Below are 19,831 nucleotides of genomic sequence, written 5' to 3' on the forward strand. Positions count from 1 at the left end.
TACCAGCAATTGTCCAGTGATAGATAATGGGAGTGGGGATCTATGTATGTATGTATATATGTATTTATGTATGTATGTACTTGGAGTTTACTATGTGTCAGGCCTGGTATATATATATATATACTTTATAGATCTTATCTAATAAAGAGGGAAGAAGTGTTAATTCCCCATTTTTCAGATGCAAGAATTAATGCGTAGACTGGTAAAGGAACTTGCCCAAGACCTTCTCAGGCGGTAAGTGGCCATCTGGGACTTGAAGCCAGGCAGTTGGGGTCCTTAATGTGTCCTCTCGACAACATTGCACTGTCAGCTTGGGATCTGACAGTTATACAGCTTTCAAATGCTCATCTTTTTCTTAGCCATCCCCACCATTCTACCTTACTTCAAGAGGTGATATGGGTTCCTGCCAGTTCCTAAGCTTTTGATGATTCTGCATTCTTATTTGGATTGTTTCATCATTAAAAAAATAATCTGTTGACTTAGAACTGCCAGGTTGGTTTCCATTCACCCATCTGCTCTCCAGCCTCCCAAATTAGGCACATGTTGTCTTCTCTCCTCTTTTCCTGGTCTTTTTGATTTTATTCTTTTTAGGCAAAGAGATCTTTGCTGGGGTTTTTGATGGGCTTGTGGGGGAGGGTGCTTTAGATGTTCACTCTGAATCTTCTATCTCTACCTGGAAGTCTTGAGACGGAAGTTTCCACCACCCTGGTGGTACACTGATTTATTTCAATTTATAAATTATAGAGAAATGAAGGTTTCTTGCAACTCTCAATTTGTGGATACAACTGATCCATGTTCACATGCTGTGATGTGTACATATCCTTATGCCTTTGAGGAATTCCCATGTGTGTCTCTGGTGTGAATATTTTGGGGTTATGTGTATGTTTCTTAAAGCAGAAATGGCCTTATACCGCCCGTCCTCCCTACCACTGAACTCCCTGATCCCATGAAGGCAATTCACCTTTATAGTTTCAGCTTCCTCATTGGCAAAAAAAAAAAAAAAATCCTCTTTGCTTTCAGAGGGAAGCTGGGCCAGGAAGCTGGCACCCTTCTGTCATAGGCTTGCTTGTTTTCATCAGTCTGTGAGGTTAGTTGGGATATGGTTTTCCCGCTTAAAAAAAACTCCCTTTTTGTGGAAGTTTCCCATGTGTACCCCTTGTGTCTCCTGGCCATGATCACAGCTCCTTGCCAGCAACTTTTCATGCCACTGGTCCAAGTGGCCAGAGCCTTAGTAGGTTTGTGGCTAATTCAGCCTCAGTTACAACCACTTATTGACCTCCTGCTCTCTTCCAGGTGCTCTGTTATGTGCGGGGCACACAGAGATGAACTAGTCAAGTCTCTCCTGTTCGGGAGCCAGTGAGCCAGCAAGGCACGCAGCCCTTGCTATCATACCAAGAAATAGATGCTTTGATAGCAGTAAAAATAAAATGCTCTGGGAGGGAGCACAGGGAAGGAGTAATGAATTTTGCCTGGAGGAATGAGGGGAAGCTTCACACGCTGACACACGCATCAGTTCTCATGGGAGAGCATGGCTGTTCTAGGCTACGGAAATAATGTTAGTAAAGTAGGCGGTGATGGAGAAGGAGAGAAGAGGGAGAGCAGGCAGTAAAATAGTGTGAACATGTGTTGTTATTTTCCTACATGTCAGGAGCAGAGATAAGCTGTGAGTGAGCATGGGGTTATCTGGACGGAGGAGAGAAGATTGGTTGGGTGAAGTCCAGTGACCTGGTTGAAGCCATGTGTCCAAACTTGGTTTTATCACTCCCTGATTCTGTGATCCCAGGCAGGTTGCTTAGCCTTTCCTCAATTTCTTTACCTGTAAAATGGGAGTAACTATGCAAAGTTAACCAACTGATCCATGTAAATGATTCTGTGTAGTATATAGCACATAGACTAAGGGCTCACATGTTAGCTCTAATTTTATCTGCCCATCTGTCTTTCCACCCTTCTGTACAACTATCCACTTCTCTTTATGCCCTGCCTTGTTCTACAAAAGATTCTGCAGAAAGAAAAAGATATTGAAGAGCTCTCGGGGAGAGTGTGATGAGTTCAATTTTAGACATGATGAGTTTGCTATGCCAGTGGGACACCCAAGTGGAGATGTCAAACTGAGATTTCAAAATTTGGTTCTAAAAGCTCAGAGGAGAGGTCGGAATTGGAGATACGGATTCGTGAGTCACTGGTAAAGTCAAGGGAGGGAATGAGATTAGACCCGGGGCGGGGGAGAGGGAGAATGGAGGACTCCTTCATTTCAGAGCAGGAAGAGGAGGAGGGGAATGCGTATTAGTGTACTCAAGCTGCCATAACAAAGTACCACATATTGAGTGGCTTAAACAACAGAAATCTGTTTTCTCACAGTTCTGGGGGCTGGAAGTCCAAGATAAATCTCTGGCAGGGTTGGTTTCTGGTGTGAACCCTCTTCTTGGCTTAAAGATGGATCAGTGTCCCACCATATGACTTAATGAATTTAATTACCTCCATAAAGGCCCTAGCTCTAATATAGTTCCATCAGGGGTTAGGACTTCAACATGAATTTAGGAGGGAGACACAATTCAATCCATAGCAGAAGGTGACTTGGAAGTTGAGAGAACTTGGAGTTGAGAGAGAACAATAGCACAACAGGGAAATAGGGAAGAGATGAAGTCATGGCGTGCAAACCCAAGAATATCAAATAATGCAGTAGTAGTAATAATATTAAAAAGAATAGTGTCAATATAGTGTGCAACTGTGGTGGGCAGGGCTCTTTCCAGGAGTTATTTCATAATTCGTCATGTCACCCTGTGCTGCCAGCCCATTCTAGAGTCCAGGAAACTGAAGCTCGTAGAAGTTGAGCTATCTGTTCGAGCTCCCCCAGCTGGTGAGTGGGGAGCTGCTTTTGAAACTTGGACCTCTGATCCCAGGGTATATATGTCTACCATTTTCACAGCACTCAGCTGTAGATAGGAGGTTGATGTTGAGATGAGGTCACTGGCTTTGAAGGGATTTGGGAGGGGTCAGTAGTGGTGCAGGAATGAGGAGGGAGGCTTAAGGTTGCAGGCTGTAGAGGGAGATGGGGAAGTTCAGAGAGCAGGTGCAGCTTGGTTAGTCTAAGACTGTTGTGACGAATGTAGGGGCTCTTTGACATGCCAGTTGGAGGCTTGTAAAAATGGTGTCTCCATTGTTAAACAGCTTTGAGAGACCCAGAATTCTGAACTTGTGTGCATCCCCAGATCTTTCCTCCTTTGCCCCTCTCGTTCTAGCTGCATCTCTGGCCAACAGCTCTGCATGGATTCTGACTGCAGTCAGGTACAACCCAAAGGCACCTCATCTGAAGAAGCATGCATCTGCATTTTCCACTGCCTGCCATCACCATGGGTCCCTACTGTGAACCCACACAGGTTGATGGATAAATTTATCCCTTTTCTCCCTTCACTCCAGGCAATCTGAGACATAGCAGGACTAGTCCTGTCTGGTGGAAGCCAGCTTGGCTGTGCAACCTAATTTTCCCTCTTTGCTTTCCCTTCTCTTTCCCTCTTGTCCCTCTGTCAGGCTCCCTGGCTTTGCACCTTCCTAAGAAAGTAATAGCATGTAAGGCCTCAGCCTCAGGCTCATTTTATTTTCAAAATGGGGCTAAAACTCCCAGACTGAAATACCCATTCCTCTGGAGATTCATAGTATGTATAAACAGAATATATTTTCTGAGAATTCTTCCAGAAACTTCTCTGCATAATCCAGAGGGCTCTAAAGTCATTAAATTTTGGGACTTAAAAAAGTGTTAACGCTAATTCAACTTTTAGGATTACAGTGTTCCATAGAACACACATCAAATTTAGCTTTACACTCCTGTAAAGAGCCAGATATTAAATATTAAGGATTTTTAGGCCATAAGATCTCTGTTGCAACTACTCCACTCTGTCATTGTGGCACAAAAGTAGGCGTGCAGAATGCAGTAACAAATGGGCATAGCTGTGTTCCAATAAAACTTTATTTACAAACTCAGATGACAGGCTATACCACACTTGCTATATCCACTTAGCAAGGCTGCCCTTGACCTGCCACCAGAATCCCCAAGGCACTGTGTTCAGTCTCGTCCACGGGTACAACACTCTAGGACACTGACTGAAGCCAAATTTGTTGCCCCCTGCGAAGGGAAACATAACAGCAACTGGAAGGAGAGAGGTTGGTGGCTGTTCTGGGAGAGTCAGCAGAGTTGGAATGAGGGTAAAATACAAGGAGGTTGAGGGTGTTCTCTCACCACCGAATGTCATTTTTCTTCTGTCCCCTGAATTCCTCAATCTCGTCAATATGGCAAGCCTGGAACGTATCTTCTCACTTTGCCCATAATCTGTTTTATATGATCAAGGTAGGACAGGTGTTCAGAGTCAGCTGGTGGCTTTCCCTGCCCTTGATGGTGATGGATGCACAGTGTTTCAGGAGTCCTGCATCCGGCAACATCAGGGGTTAATGAAACCCTATTATTCTTGCCTATCGTTGGCATTGATCTTTTGGCTCTGCCCCCCTGAGCATGCTGTTTGTCAGTGTAATGTATCTTGAGGACATCTATGGTGCCAGGCCAGATGGGAAGAGGCCTAAGCAGTTTTGCCTACCTCAGGCTGGAACTATGGATGCCTGTAAACAAACCTGTCTGGTGCAGAGTATGTCCTAATTCTTAACATTTTTCTTTCCATAGTCAAGATAACAGGAATACATCATTAGGCTAGTTCCAACTCAGATATATGGGGACAGAGAAGAGGAGGAAATGGAGGAGGGGTGGGAAAATTCACAGGCAGTTAGTATCTGCTGATGTCAGGCCCCTTGGTAGGCACTTTATACATGATGTCATGTGTAATCCTCAAAGTAGGATTTGAGTAGGTATTATTGTTTTTATCTTTCCTAAGAACCAGAGAGGATATGGATCTGGCCCAAAGTTATGCAGTTAGCACAAGGGCCATCCAGAAATAAAATCCCAGACAGACGACACTCAAACCTGGGCTATTCTTGCTATACCACACTTGCTATACCCACTTAGCAAGGCTGCCCTTGACCTCTAACTGTAACCCCCAAGGCACTGTGGTCAGTCTCGTTCATGCGTGAAAGAATATAGGACACTGCCATCAAGTGTAGACACACTCTGAAATTTAAGCAAGAAACCAGCTCTCCTAGTCATTATACTAGAATATGAGAGAAGCTATGTCTCCACCCAGTGCCAACATTAAGAGGCAGGTGCTTGGGGGCTGAAATACTCCTGTGCCCGGATGTCCATGGAAAGACTTGAAGGTTAACAAAATTCAGGGGCTCTTGGCTCAGGTAAGTGATAGGGAGTCCTGCCAATTATATAGCAACCTTGAGCATCCATTAGTTACAGAAATGAATTAGGGTGTCTTTGTGCTGAGCTTGGGGTATATGATGGGTCTTTCAAGCCCTATATTCCTCTGTTTCTGGTAGCTGAGCCAACTTACTTGCTCCTTGCAGCCCATCTTGCAGTCATAACCTCACAGAAGGATCTGTGCAGGGACAGCAGGGAAGTGTCCATGAAACCACAGGCTTGCTGGACCAATCAAGAGCCAATTTTTTATGGAAGTGGTCCCAACCAGCTCTTTCTTCATATGCTGTACGGGGACGTTTGCATGATTTATTATTGAAATCAGTTGTGTTATACTGGATCATCTGGTTGAGCCAGGAACTGACCAGACATAAAGTGGACACAAAAGAAACCATGCGTGGGATGGGCAGAAGGCAGGCCTGCTACCTCTGAGATGATGGTTAGACCATAATTCTGATGGTTTTGGCAGTGGCAAGATCTGATGATCTGATCAGATCTGCTCTTTTGGGAGGATATATGCTAGGTGAGCTACAAGACTTGAGCTCAGATTTGAGCTCAGATTCTTACTTGAGCTCAGATTCTTGCCTGTAAGGGTGTGAAAAATCTTACCAGCTCCTAAGAAAGCCAGTTTGACAGATTGCAGTGATGGGAGAGCTGGACCAGAGGGGCTGAGGCTAATCAGGTGACTTCCCATGCTATCTGCAGTAAACTTCTGTCACTAGGCATGATTGCAATGTGTCTGATCACTACATTGCAGGGACATACAATAGGAGGGTACAGAATCTGGGTCCACTCAGCCCTTGATTAAAGCCTGCTGGTGAGTTTGTCCTGTGATCCTGAGGCCTCCTTTCCTGAGCTTTCCTGGCTCCTCCCTGGCAGGGAGTGGACCCTGACCCTGACACTCTGGGTCTGGACCCCAAATACCTGCAGCCAGTTCTCCCCTGTTTTGACCTCCACGTCACTAGGATTTTGGTTCCTGACTGCCCCGACTCTGTCACATTAATGACTGATCTTGGGCTCTGCTTTATTTGGGCTCATAGTCCTAGTGGGAGATGTCCATGGAGCATCTCTGTCCAATGCTAGATAGGAAACCATGATCCATGACTCTGTATCACCATAAGAGTTGGTGACTGTCCAACTGGTAGACACTCCCCAGTAACACATATTAAACATGCTGACTGGGAAGCAGCTATGAGATACTCGAAAATGGGATAGGACAGGACGGGCCAGGCCAGGCCTGCTCCTGATCACAGCTCTTGACGAGAGAGAAGTCTGACAGGGTCACTAGGGGCTCCAGCCGATGGGTTCGTCTCACTTAAGTGTATACAGAGATCCAATAGCAACTTTACTTGTAATTACCCCAAACTGGAAACAATCCAAATATCCATCAATTGATGGATATATAAACAAATTGTGGCACATCCGTATAGTGGAATACTTCTCTGCAATAACATGAATAAACTACTGAACCAGGCAATGACATGGATAAATCTCACACTGATTATGCTGGGTGAAGGACACCAGACCAAAAAAAAAAAAAAAAAAAAAAAAAAAAAGCACATGCTTTATAATGCAAACTAATCTATAGTGATAGAAGCAGATTGGTGATTGGCTGGGGGTGGAGAAGGGCTGGAGGAAGGAATCATGAAGGGGCAGGAGGACACTTCGGGGATGTTGAATATATTCATGATCTTGACTGAGCTTCATGGGAGTAGACCTCTGTCCAAACTTGACCAAATTGTACACTGGGGATGTGCACAGCTTATGGTATGTCAGTTATGCCTCAGTACAGGTGTTTTAGAGATTGCAACTTCGGAGCAGCCTCCCCTGACCCTCATTTGTCCCCACTGCTACATTACAGCTCTGCTATTCCCCTGCCTTCTCTAGTGGACTTCATGAGGCCGGCACCTGGTGCCTCTCTTTCTCACTACATCCTGACAGTGTCTGGCCCTTACGGAGGGATAAATAAAGACTTGTTTGTTGATGAATGAACAGGCGTGAGCTTTAGTGTTGGGTGTGTCCATGCTCGGATTGCAGCGCTGGTTGCTGCAGTGTGTATTTAGGAGAATTACTCTGAGCCTTTGTTTACTTATAAATTAAGGATGATCTGCCTCACAGAGTCATTTGAGGATTAAGTGTGACAATGTCTGTGACGTGCTCAGCACAGGATCTAATACACACGAGACTCTTTCCTGTTCTAGTCTGTCTCATCAGGGTGGTTAGTGAGAGGCCTCCTTGTCCACAGAGGAGACAGGAGGAGGCATAGAAGAATGTTCTAGACAAAATGTGCCCATAACAAGGGAGCATGGTGGATAGTTTCTTCTCTTTCCTGCATGAGGCTATTAAGCTGGGAGTGTCTTAATGGGAAGGGGTGGGGGTGCTGGTGGTTCCTCTACACTGTGCTGCAGGTACAGTGGGAAGCAGCCAATGCTAGCTTTCTTAGAAAAAAGAAAGTGTTGAGGAGTTGTATTGACCCTTGGGAGCCAGTGGACCCAGGATGAAACTTGGAGGATCACTGTTCTGACCTTCCGGGACCAGTGTTCCCTGAAGAAGGTCCAGTTTGTATTCCCGAGTCTCCTCCAACTCTGGGTGACCCCAGGTCTGCCTGGGTGGGTTGTGCTGTGGTTTAGAATCTTGAAGGTGGGCAAGGTCTTGGGAAAAACACACATTTCCTAGGAAGCTGAAGTGATAAGTGTGGGGCAAGGAGAAGCTCTGAGCTTGTCCTTCCTCCCCCACCCAGTTGAGACTGGAGAGGGTGGCACTGGAGAATTTGGAAGGAACATTAGTGAACACCTTTGGAAGGCCAGATTCTCAATAGGCACCTCTGAGTTCCAGCTTGCTTTCTCACCAGGACAACCAGGGGCAACAGTTTGCTCCTGGCATCCTCACTTCTGGGTCAGTTACATTTTGTCAGGGACCTCTCCTCTTCTCCTGGTGAGCCCTCTGTAACTTATGACATTCAATTCAGTATCTTAGCGTTTTTGTTCCTCCCCTATATCCAAGATCGATAGAGAGATAAACACTCCAAATTATATGGGTACTTTATACCTACTAGGGAAGACAACAAAGTGTTTCTGAGTATTATGAGACCCAGGCAAGGACTCTGTTTAATAGATAAGGAAAGCCAGGGTGAGGAATATCTATTACGTGACTTACTTCTGGAGAAGTTCTGATTTTGGATCCTTATGGCTTAAACAATAAGTCCTGAATAACCTTATGATTTTTACTTTTTTCAAAGTTTATGTATTTTTGAGAGAGAGAGAGAGAGAGAGAGAGAGAGAGAATAAACAGGGGAAAGGCAGAGAGAGAGAGAAGGAGAGACACAGAATCCAAAGCAGGTTCTAGGCTCCAAGCTGTCAGCACAGAGCTGAATGTGAGGCTCTGTCTCATGAACCCTGAGATCATGACCTGAGCCAAAGTCGGATGCTCAACCAACTGAGCCCATAGGTGCCCCTGAATTTCATTCTCTTTTTAAAAATGTTTTTAGGGGCGCCTGGGTGGCGCAGTCGGTTGAGCGTCCGACTTCAGCCAGGTCACGATCTCGCGGTCCGTGAGTTCGAGCCCCGCGTCGAGCTCTGGGCTGATGGCTCGGAGCCTGGAACCTGTTTCCGATTCTGTGTCTCCCTCTCTCTCTGTCCCTCCCCCGTTCATGCTCTGTCTCTCTCTGTCCCAAAAATAAATAAACGTTGAAAAAAAAAATGTTTTTAATGCTTACCTATTTTTGAGAGACGGAGAGAGACACAGAGCATGATAAGGGGAGGGGCAGAGAGAGAGACATACAGAATCCAAAGCAGGCTCTAGGCTCTGAGCTGTCAGCACAGAGTCAGCACAGAGCTGGTCATGGGGCTAGGACTCAGGAACCGTGAGATCATGACCTGAGCTGAAGTTGGACGCTTAACCAACTGAGCCACCCAGGCGCCCCTCCTGAATTTGATTCTTAAGTAGAAGGACAGAGAGAGTTTCCTTGGGTGCTTCCATTTGAGAAAGGACTGAAAAAAAAAAAGTACCATAGAGAGTTGTGACTTAGATAACAAATAACAAGGGGCATTATAATAGATGGAGTCTAACACATTTATTCTGTTATTCATTGAATAAAAGGTGTCCAACTATCCTTAGAGATAGGTGCAAATGTGGGGTGCCTGGGTGGCTCAGTCGGTTGAGCATCTGACTCTTGATTTCAGCTCGGGTCATGATCCCAGGGTCGTGAGATCGAGCCTCACGTTGGGCTTCTGCACTGGGTGTGGAGCCTGCTTGAGATTTGCTCTCTCTCCCTCTGCCCCTCCCTTGTTCTTGTGTGCACATGCACACTTTCTTTCTCTCTCTCTCTCTCTCCCTTTCCCTCTCTCTCTCTCTCTCTTTAAAAAAAGGAAAGAAATAGATGGCAATATATCCATCAGCAAAGAAGAGCCACTTTAAAACTGAATGAAAGCAAGATAGGCTGTACCTAGTCTCTTGAAGACCATCAGGCCGATGCCTGTTTGAAGATAGTGAGCTGCATTGTCTGTGATGTTCCATTCTGCCTTTGGTAAATAGCACCTCTGCTTTCCTTAGGAGAACTGTCCACCCTCCACTCTTGCTCACAGCATTTGGGTGAGACTGTGTTTGTCTGTGAGCACATGACAGAAGCTAGCCACCTAGGGTATTCTTGCTTCTGGCTTCAGTGATTGATTCTGGAACAGGGAGGGGATCCTGGTTGGTTCAGGGAGTCTTGATGCTGGGATGTTTATTAGACTTACTGAGAATGGGAAATTCTGTTTCTGTGGGGTGGCTGATCTGATCTGTCTGGAGCTACTGGAGCCATGCTGTCACCAGCTACTGGTGGCTGCTTGAGACTGAGCCTTACACAGGAGGAGACAAAGCTAAGGAAGCTGGCACAGGGAAGGAGTGTGTGTGTGTGTGTGTGTGTGTGTGTGTGCGCATGCATGTCCCTGCGTTTATGCATGTGTGCATGTGTGCGTGTGTATATGTGTATATGGGAGAAAGAGGGAAAGAGAGAAAGGAAGGAGGGAGAGGAAGAGGACAAGAAGAAGGAAGGAAAGGGGAGGGTATGGGAAAGGAGTAGAAAGGTAGGGATGAGATCTTTTCCTAATGCCAGTGTTTAAATTTTTGGAGTTAGCTGCCCTTGAAGCCAGAAATACCCTTCCTAAATTGTATTGAAGTTTAACTTATAGGTAGAAAAATGTATATAGACTAAGTGTATAAATTGAAGAATTTTCACAAACTCAACATGTATGTACCCAGAACTAAGATAAAAGAAAGAGCAGAAACTTACTAAAACCTAAGCAACTCTCTTGTTTTCTGTTGTGGTCGCTGTTCCAATATTCTAGTGTATAACATATAGATGATGCTGCCCGTTCTTGTACTTTATATGAATAGAAATACTCTATGTGTGTCTGGCTTTTGTGGTTCAACATTACTACGTGAGAGCCACACATATTCTTGCATTTAGTTGTAGATGGTTTACTCTCACTGCTGTCTAATATTCCATTCATACATTTTACTGCTGGTGGCTATTTGAGTATTTCTACTATCAACATTCTAGTACTTATCTTTGGTGAGTATAGGTGGGCTAGAATGTTGATAGCAGCACCATGTAAGCACATGCCCCCGCCCCCATGTTTCCATTGGAATTATATTTAGAACTGCAATAGCTTTGGATATGCACATGTTCAGCTTTGATGCTGTTTTCTAAAGTGTTTCTACCAATTTACTTCCCACTAGCTGTGTAAAGACTTGTGTTTGCTTTACATCCATAGTAGCACTTGGTAATGTCTTTTTCATTTATCCCCCCTCCACCCCCATTCTCATGAGTTGTCATGGTATTGTGTTTGTGCTTATGGTCTTTTCCTTGTTAAAAATTGTGATATAATTTAGATTCAATAACATGCACAGATCTGAAGTATACAGTTTGATGGGCTTTGGCAAATGTGTGAAGCCATGTAACACAAACCTATTAAGATATAGAACATTTTCCAGGAAATTCTCTCTTGTCCCTTCTCAGTCAATTCCTGCCCTCTACCCCAGGGGCAGTAACTTCTCTGATTTTTTTTTCACCACTTTGAGGAGTGAGGTTAATGGACAACATCCAGCTATTATATCCTTTAGCGTCCACTTCAGCTTTTGAATTGAGGTCACAGTCTTCTCAGGGCACCCCAGCCAATGACTGAAGAAGGCAGGGATAGCTGAGGTCATGCTATTTGTGGGCTAGTTTTCAGTCAATGACTGAGCAAGCAGTTGTACAAGGGCCTAGACATCTCTGCCTAATTTGGTATCCCTCCAATGCACAATCTTTGCTCGAGAGCTCCCTGTTGAGTTGGTGGAGACTTTCTCATATCGGTATTGCCATCTGACTGCTTCCTTATCCCAACTCTGCTTCTTCTCTGCTTTTTCCATAAGGGCTATTCCCCAAGACATATTTTGAATTTCTATCTACACCTCAGTGTCTGCTTCCTGAAGAACTCTAACTGTTCCTGTGTTTCCAAGAGAACAACCCCAATGAGGTGCCTGTGTGGCTCAGTCAGTTGAGTGTCCAATTCCTGATTTCGGCCCACGTCGTGATCCCAGGGTAGTGGGATTGAGCCCCATGTTGGGCTCTGTGCTGAGTGTGGAGCCTACTTAAGATTTTTTTTTCCCCTCTCTCTCTCCCTTTGCCCATCTTCCCCACTTGCACACACACACACACACACACACACACACACTCTCTCTCTCTCAAAATAAAATAAATTTAGAAAAGAGAGAGAACAACCAGTAAGGTAGAGTTTTAGATTGGGTCGCTGCCCAGCTGGCAATGACACCTTATCCCAGGCAATCAGTGGATCATAAACAGGCATAAAGTAGTGGCCCAATTGTCAAAACTTCGGTGTGGTAATGTCAGAGGATGCCACGGTGTAGGAGAATGCACTGATCAGTATGATGATCCAGGTGTCTGGAATATGTTGGTGGAATGATAAGTATCAGGATAATGGAATTGAATGGTTGTTACTAAGTTTCATTGACACCCTATAGATAGATAGTGAAAGGCGGAGAGCAATTAATTAGCAATTAAGTATTGAATGTTAGAGCCAGACAGTCTCTTTGGTAGGAAAGAGGAAAGCTCTTATCTCATGCTGTGAACAAAGAAAAAGATGGATATCAACCTAAGATCTACTAGAGTGGCAATATTTCCAAGATGTTGAATACTCAACCAAGGCAGGTCTTTTATGCTGAAGTCAAGTCCCTGATTGGCAAAACCTAGGACTCTGACACATGGGATGGGGACATTCTGGATAGATTGCCTTAAAGGATTTGCCTCCTCAGACTTCTGTAAATCTTCTGAGCTTGTAGATGTCCCCTAACACTTTCTGTTAAGAGCTGCTACTCACCACCCCACTGTGGGCTGGGAATACAGAGCTCTTTCTCCCATATGGCAACATTTACCCCTTCAGGAGATGATCCATTTCCTCTTATGGCTGCCAGGCTTATAACCAGCATTGGATTGCATCGTAATCCAGTAGGAAATGTGCTGAGCCTCAGAATGAAGGAAAGCATTTATACCTAAGGGAATTGAATGTCCTAGCCTGAGCTGGGGGAACATCTGTGAGACTGGGTTCTGAATGTGCTCAATCAAAGGGGCAAGAGCATGAGATTGGATAAGGGATCAAGAGTTCCATATCCTGGAAGGAACCTAGGCATTGGTGCAAAGTTGTTGTTAAAGTGATTCTTGGAAGTTGGTAAAAGCAATGGCCCACATTGAGTGATGTTGTAATGCCTGAATTTCTGTGGCAGATGGTACAGGAAGGGATTAAAAAGATCAAGAAATGGGCATGCTGTAATGGATATATTATCTGAGGCTAAAAGACCAGCAGAGGATTATATTCTCTCAGAAGGCCTCGGGCAAACATTCACTAAGGTCACCAGGAATGCATTTACTAAGAAGTTCAGATATAGCCCTCCCCTGCAGGCTGGGGCTAACAGTTGGAGAGGCTGTCATAGATTTTTGGCTCACTGATAGCTATGGGGATGATAGCCCTTCCTTCCCCCACAAAGCTAGAGAGGCCATGTGGCGGTGCGTAGCTATCAGAAGTGGGTGTGTGGGTGTGGGGTTGGGGGGAGCTACAATGAACATAATGGTTGACAGGGTTGGATGGGGTAACTACAAGGACTAAGCTTGCAAAAGGACATGATGATGGTTAATAGAAAGTGCCATCCTTCTAGGGCCAAGGAAGGTGTTGCCTAAACTCTATAATCAGAGGGAAAAAATGAAGAAGCAAGACGCTGATAGTGGTCATTGAAATAAAAAGTTCCAATCTTTTCTCAGTTTCTGTACCTGCAACAATTTTTAGACCTGGAATGTCTTTATTGAATAGGTCAGACCACCAGGGAAAGGACAATGCAATACTATATGTAAGTATTGTAATCAACTCTCTACCCTTCCCAAAGGGTCTATGACCATTTCTTCAAGTGACTATACTCTGGAGAAAGGGAAATACCCAGGAATTTGGGGGATTTTGAGTTGACATTGATACCTCAAGACCCAAAACCTCATAATAGCTCCCCTTTAGAATAGGGCATCCACCATGGAAGAGGCACTAAGCCACCAATTAGAATTATTCATCCAGATGATGCTAATTTTGTTTGTGGCCACCACAGTGTTGGCACACAAATGAAGTGGCCTTAGTGGCAGAGAAATGGAGGGTATATAAGGCCCTAACATCATGCAGACTCAATATGGCCATTCTAGCTACTGCTGCCTCTGAATGTCCAATCTGCCAGCAATAGAGACATATGTTTTGTAGTTGGGATAGTGCTATTCCCTGAAAAGATCAATCACCCACTTGGTGGCAAGTAGGCTATATTAGTCCCTTCTACTCTAAAAGAGCCAAAATTTTATCATCCGAGAATGGATACCTATTCTGGCTATGGATTCATATTTCCAACCCATGAACCTCAGCTAGAACCATTATCCATGAAATCCCATACAGCATAACACCTGACCAGGCAAACAGCTTTATTGTGAAGGTTTTAAGTAGATACATGGTTTTGAGATTCACTGGTGTATTTACATATCTCACCAGCCAGCAGCTGCCAGCTTGATAGAATTTTGGAATGCCCTGCTGAAGGTACCAGTTCAAGAGAAATACTCTACATAGATGGGGCACCATCATCCAGAAAGTGGCACATGCATTGAAGCAGAGACTTTTGTGATGCTGTTTCCTCATTAGGAACAATATGAGTGTGGGAAATAAGGGGTGGAAACAAGAGTGGCCCTGCTTGATTTCATTGCCAATGACTCACTGGAGAAATTTGAACTTCCTGTGTGAAGCTCTGAGGTCTGGAGGGATGGAGGTCGAAAGGGGTATATGTTCACCAACAAGGGTCTTTTGAACTAAAAACTATGGATGGCTGCCTGGACCCTCTGGGTTGCTTGTATCCAGAAACCAGCAGGGCAAAAGGGGAGTTATTATCTTATAATTGACCCCAATCAGCAAGAAAAGTTAAATCTTCCGTCATCCAATGGGGGTAAGAGCTGAGGGTAAAAAGAACTTAGAGTAGATAGTAGAGATGGAAGCTGATGAGTGCCAGGTGCAGTCTTAAAACCGACTCTGGTGACGGAGTTGGTAGCTTCTCCTCCCTCTATTCTTGTTCTCGTAAGTTTCTTTTTAGGAAGAGAGGCTCACCAGAACCCTGGAGGAAGTGCTCCTCGAACATGTACAGAAAAGTCATTCTGTTGGCATGAGGGGTGGACAATGGTGGATATGGAGGCGTGACAGTCAGAGTCCCCTTAAAGAACTTGCAGTACAGCTGAGAAGGTCACCTTCAGAATTTGCCAGTGCGTAAGTCAGACTATGGAGGTATAACGTCTTGTGGATGATGTATACAATGTATAAACAATATATATACAAATACAATATAATGTATATACTATATACATAACATACACATAATGTATAATGAAATATATATTAAATTCAAACTCTACTGTAAACTTCTCTGAGTTTTGATAATGGCATATATCCAATACATATATCCACCAATAAAATCAAGACAGAGAATTTTCTATCCCTTGAAAAAGTTATCTCAGCTCCTGTGGTCAACTTCTCCCCATACCTCCATATCCTAAGGACCACTAATCTGTTTTCTGTCCCTGTATTTTTTATTAAGAGAAGTCACATAAGGAGGAATTAAGATGGCAGGGAAGTAGGGGAGCCTGGGCTTTCCTCATCCCTCAGACACAGCAGTATGGAGGTCAGATCACTTGGAACACCCAGGAAATCGATCTGCGGACTGGCAGAAGGATCTCCGCAGTTGGAGGGAGACATCATGGCAGGTGAGAGATGCATGGAAATGAATTGGGGAGAGAAAAAAGTGGTGCTGGAGGGGAGGTAGTACTTTCCATGGAGAGACAAAAGGGAAAGAGAGGGGTTGAGAAAGTGTGGCATCGACTTTGCACAACAGGAAAATCTCTCCGGACCATGGACTGGGAAGCAAGAAGTAGAGTGTCACAAGTTCCCCTCCTTCCTTCCTTTCCTTCCTTTCCTTCCTTCCTTCCTTCCTTCCTTCCTTCCTTCCTTCCTTCCTTCTCTTTCTTTCTTTCTTTCTTTCTTTCTTTCTTTCTTTCTTTCTTTCTTTCTTTCTTTCTTTCACAAACAGTGTTTGGAGCTCAAACTCTGAGGTTTTGGAAGTGTGTGACTACCACCTCCCACCCCCCAGTGGAGCTGTGGTACGCACTCCTGGGGATAAGGAAGGAGCTGGCCCCGGAGTACATAGCATGGTGTAGAGATCTCCAAGGACACACTAGGAGAGAACAGTCCCCTTCCTGGAGTACTTTTGGATGAGGGTATATTGCCTCCCCAAGGACAAAAGAGCCTGCAGGTGCCAGCAAAAGGTCTTTCATCATCAGGGGACAAAGGTGTGCCCAGAGGGAATATAACCTTTGCTACTTTTAGTGGTGTTGCACCATAGGTTCTGCACACTGTGTAGGTGTCGGACTGTTTTTCAGGGACATAGGACATCAGACACAGTGTGGAGAGGCTCTGCTCCAGAGGAGAGAAGCAGATCTGCACTGTGCCGGGTCCTTTAAGACTTCGAGTTTTGAATCCCAGCCACGCACGAGCCAAAGAAAAAGTGCAGGAGAGCTGTGGCACAGGGTGAGTTGACTGCCCTCACTATGGTGTGAGGGCTGCATGAACAGCAGGGCTGTGAGATCCCCTGTCTGGGGATGAGAGATTGGGGTGGCGCCATGTTCCCCCCAACACCAACATGGCAGGATTTCAGAGAGCAACACAGTGGCCCCCAGTGGAAGTGGGATCTTCTTAGCCAGGCACCACCCCCCTGTGCCTGGCTGCTGCTTATTTCCTGGGACAAGACTGAGCCAGCTCACAGGGCCTCGCGTCCAGACCAGCACAGCTGTCATGCCTCATGCACCAAGTACATTGCAAACGTAGTGCTTCCAAACTATGCTTGTAGTTTTTTTTTTTTTTTCTCTTTTGTTTTTCTTTTGGAGTTGGGCTCACAGTTTCTTGTTGGTTTTTTTCATTTTCTTTTCTCTGGGTTTTTTTTTTTTTCATCAGGTTTTTTTTCTTCTTTTCTTTTTCTTTATTTTTTCTTTTCTACTCCCCCCCCACCCCCTTCTTTTTCTTTGGAATCAGCTTACAGTTTTTGATTCTTTGTTTTTTTTTGTTTTTTGTTTTGGTCCCTTTCCTTTCCCCTGTTTTGGGGATCAGGCTATTTTTTTTATTCCCCTTTTTTTCTAGCGTTACTTCAACAAACAAATCAAAGCATATCTAGTTAAAGGTCCCAACGCTCCAGACACACCCTCACTGCAACCAAGGAACTCTGCAGAGGACTGACCAGTGGAAAGAGCAGCCAGAACGTAACAGCAGAGTGCACAGAGCTCACTCCACAAGCACTTCCTGATGTGCCAGGCCCTGGCCTTTTTTAATACAGCAGTACTCCCGGGTGCAGGAAACATAGCAAGCTTTTAAAACATGCAAAAGACAGAAATTTAGGCAAAATGAGAAGATGGAGGAATTCTCCCCCAAAGGAAAGTCAAGAAGACATCACAGCCAGGGACTTGCTCAAAAACAGGTGTAATCAATATATCTGAACAAGAATTTAGAAAAACAGCTTTTTAACTAATAGAATTTAATTTTCAGAGCAGTTTTATGTTTATAGAAAATTGAGCAGATAGTGCAGCAAGTTCCCATATACCCTCTCCCCATTTCGCAATTTCTATTTTTAAGGTCTTGCATTAGAGTGACACATTTGTTAAAACTGGAGGACCAGCATTGATACATTAGTATTATAAAGTCCATAGGTTACATTAGGGTTCACACTGTATTGTACATCCTATTGGTTTTGACAAATGCATATCATGTGTCTACCATTGCAGTAGGGGGCAGAATAGTATTACTGCCCTGAAAGTCCCCTGTGCTCCACCTCTCCATCCCTCCCTCCCTTCTCAAACCCCTGGCAACCACTGACCTTTTTAGTGTGTGTTAGTTGTGCCATTTCCAGAATGCCATCAAGTTGGGAACGTAGAAGATGTATTCTTTTCAGACTGGCTTCTTTCACTAAGCAATATTTAATTAAGGCTCCACCGTGTCTTTTTGTAGCTTCATAGCTCATTTCTTTTTATCATTGAATAAAATATTACATCGTATGGAGGTGCCACTGTTTGTTTATCCATTCGCCTTTTGAAGGACCTCTTGGTTGTTTCCAGTTTTTGGCAAGTAATAAAGCTGCTAAACATTCATGTGCAGGTTTATGTGTCCATTTTTTAATTAGGCAGTTTTCTTTTTTTCAATGTTTATTTATTTATTTTGAGAGAGACAGAGAGAGAGAGAGAGAGCAGGGGAGGGGCAGAAAGAGGGAGAGAGCAAATGCCAGACATGCTCTGCGTTGTCAGCACAGAGCCTGATGTGGGGCTTGAACTCATGAACTGTAAGATCATGACCTGAGCAAAAAATCAAGAGTCAGGCGCTTAACCCACTGAGCCACCCAGGGACCCCAGTAGTTTTATTTTTTTTTTTAAATTAAACTATAGCCTATAAACAATGTTACATTAGCTTCAGATGTACAGCATAGTGATTGGACAACTCTATACATGATGCTATGCTTACAAGTGTAGCTACCGTGTGTCAGCACACAATGCCATCATGCTATCACAATACTATTGACTCTGTTCCCCTCTGGTGGACCTTTTGTCCTTGTGACTTATTCATTCCATAACTGGAAGCCTGTACCTCCCACTCCCCTTCACTTATTTTGCCCATCTCTGCTCCCCCCATCTGGCAACCATGAGTTTGTTCTCTGTATTTACGACTCTGTTTCTGCCTTTTTGTTTCTTTTGTTTTTTATATTCTGCATAGAAGTGAAATCGTGTGGTATTTGTCTTTCAGTGTCAGATTTATTTCACTTAGCATAATACCTTCTAGGTCCATCCATGTTGTTGCAAATGGCAAGATCTCATTCTGTTTTAATGGCTGAGTAATATTCCAGGGTGCATTTTGTGTGTGTGTGTGTGTGTGTGTGTGTGTGTATGTGTGTGTATGTATGTGCGTGCACGTGTGTATATCACATCTTTATCCATTTATCTATTGATGAACAATTGGGTTGCTTCCATATCTTGGCAATGTAAATAATGCTGCAAAAACTAGGTAGTTTTCATACTGTTGAGTTTTTAAGAATGTTTTAAATATATTTTGGATGCAATTCCTTTATCAGATATGTATTTTAAAAATATTTTCTCCCAACTTTTCTGTGGCATATATTTTTATTGTTTTAACTTTCTCTTTTGCAGAACAGAAGTTATTGATTTTAATGAAGGTGAACAATTTCTTCTTTAATGAATGAATTGTGCTTTTTAGTGTTTTAAATGAAAAATCAACGTAAAACCTAAGGTCACCTAAATTCCTACTTTCTAGAATTTTATGATTTTGTGTTTTACATTTTTTGTCCATGATCCATTTAGAGTTACTTCATGTGAAAGGTATTTCTAGATTGACTGACTGATTGATTGCATTGTATGTCGAGTAGATACAGTACCATTTGTTGAAAAGGCTGTCTTTTCTCCATTGATTTACCTTTGCTCCCATGTCAAAGATCAGTTGACTCTCTTTGTGTGTATGTTTTTCTGGCTCTCTCTTTTGTTCCATGGATTTAGTTGTTCAGTCGTTTGCTGATACCACACTGTCTCGATTACTGTAACTTTATAGTAAACCTTGAAGTTGGGTAGTGTTGGCTATTCTGGGTCTTTTGTTTTTCCATATAAACTTTAAATTACTATTGATACTCACAACATAACCACTGGGATTGTGATTGGAATCTCCGTGAATCTATAGATCAGGTTGGGAAGAATGGACATTTTAGCAATATTGAACCTTCCTATCTATGAACATGGAATATGTTTTTGTTTATTTAAATCTTCTTTGATTTCTTTCATCAGGGTTTTGTAAGTTTACTTATTGATTTTGTACATATCTTGGTAGATTTATTTTTAAGTTCTTCATTTTTCTGTGCTAATGTATATGGCATTTTATTTTTAATTTT

Source organism: Panthera leo, chromosome D2 (genome assembly GCF_018350215.1).
Source record: "Panthera leo isolate Ple1 chromosome D2, P.leo_Ple1_pat1.1, whole genome shotgun sequence".
NCBI lineage: Eukaryota > Metazoa > Chordata > Mammalia > Carnivora > Felidae > Panthera > Panthera leo.